The 1,747-nt window shown below is 40.4% G+C and overlaps 1 long non-coding RNA gene across 1 annotated transcript; it reads left to right on the top strand.

The window, feature by feature from the left end:
* The first annotated feature begins 510 nt into the window (after positions 1 to 510).
* LOC139433223 (uncharacterized) lies at positions 511 to 1,320 on the top strand. The gene is made up of 3 exons (XR_011642790.1): positions 511 to 635; positions 856 to 886; positions 1,268 to 1,320. It is a non-coding gene; the product is annotated as an uncharacterized lncRNA (long non-coding RNA).
* Positions 1,321 to 1,747: the final 427 nt, after the last annotated feature.

The following is a 1,747-nucleotide window of genomic DNA, read 5'->3' as shown; positions in this document are numbered from 1 at the left end:
AGACGTAAGCGACGTCGCCTCTTAGCTCCAAAGCTCTTGCCTCTGGACCGACAATTTTTTGGAGCTGGAAATGAAGCGGATTCCGGAGCTAAGAGCCGGCGCAGCTCCGGTGTGAACTGGAAAACCCGGCGCTTTTCAGGCTCTAGCTCCGAGCCGGAGCTGAAAAGGCGCTGGTGTGAATGGGGCATTAATGCTATCTGCTCAAATGGTTAACATTGAACATTAAAAGATCAGGCAGTTCAGGGAGAGTCGAAGGAAGGCAGGAAGGCAGGCAGCTTTGCATGACATGTATTTATTTATAGAAGGACCATGCATACAAAAACATTAATCTCAGCAAAGAGAAGAGATGCAATATGCCAGATTATAGCTAATAGCTCATTTCCATCTGTGGTCCATTCTTCTGGACGTGTTTCATTGTGATGATAGTGAGTCAATCTGTTTGTTGGAAAGACAGTAGTTGAGTGATTACTGATAGAACATTATTAAAAGAGATAATTATTCAAAGTGTTGTTACTTTAAAGTGTTGTTTGTTACTGACCTTTTTCTCTTTTATTTTCTTTACCTCACCTATAACTGCTGAGACCCTGAGGAACATGCACACTGGACTGACCTGCTCTGGCAACCTGATTTCCACTGTACGTAATAGTATTTGGTTATGGTATATTATTTATATACATCAAAGGCACAATGCACCCCCCAGAGACACACATGTATTGAGTGTGATATTTTGCATAGGTCAAGTGAAATCATCTTTACATACTAGAAAACTGTAGGAGCGGCAACTTGTTTTGAAATTGAATTTTTAATATCCGATAATAAAGTTGAACTGTTTTCTTTATTCTTCTCTCTTCCCAGCTCCATCCATCACCGTGCTCTGTTCCTGCAGGTCCTGCTTGCTAATCAATGCTCATATTTTTTTACACAATTACAAATAAAGTCAATGTATTGTATGAAATGAAGTTGTGCTTCATTCGGAGTCAATAATAATTTCATTCTGCCTTCATCCATTCTGCCTTCAACTGCACAATGACTGTGGACTGCACCGACATTACATTATACATTACATTTCATTTAGCTGACGCTTTTATCCAAAGCGACTTACAATTACCAATTACAGGGACATTCTCCCTGGAGTAACTAAGGGCTAAGTGCCTTACTCAAGGGCACACTAGTGGTGGTGTTCCTGGCGGGATTTGAACTCACAACCTTCCGATCTTCACCCCACCTCACTATCCATTAGACCACCACTATCCAGACATCCATGTAGCTGCCCCCAGTAAGATGAACCAAGCAAAGAGGGTCAACATCATGCCTAAGGACATCCCGCTGCATCCGCGAGAGAGGGCTTAAACTGACCTGAGACTGACCTGAGACCAGCACACCCAAACACAACGGCTCTTTTAAGAGCCACCTACAGTTTCAAAGAGTTGCAATCCTACGTTATTATAATGATTCAACTGGTTCATGTGTCACTTAGTTTACTGAACCGTGATGAATGAAAGAAATTAGTGAGGTAGTGGTTTACAGAAGTTACAAAGACATTAATATATGAGTAACAGGTCAGTGTAAACACAAGCTTCTGTCAATTATGGATCACTCAAACTATATACAAATAATATGTAATAAAGTTCTAAAATAAGTATTCGGTATATTCCTTGATAGCTTTTGGAGAAGGTTGTTTTTAAGTTTACTAAAAATCTATCGTTTCAACTGTTTCACTTTATAAAAAGGAACAGGTGAGTAGAGC

The sequence above is a fragment of the Pseudochaenichthys georgianus genome, chromosome 3, assembly GCF_902827115.2.
Source record: "Pseudochaenichthys georgianus chromosome 3, fPseGeo1.2, whole genome shotgun sequence".
In the NCBI taxonomy this organism is placed as follows: Eukaryota; Metazoa; Chordata; class Actinopteri; order Perciformes; family Channichthyidae; genus Pseudochaenichthys; species Pseudochaenichthys georgianus.
The sequence above is the reverse complement of the archived record's forward strand: the minus strand, read 5'-3'. Positions and strand labels throughout refer to the sequence as shown.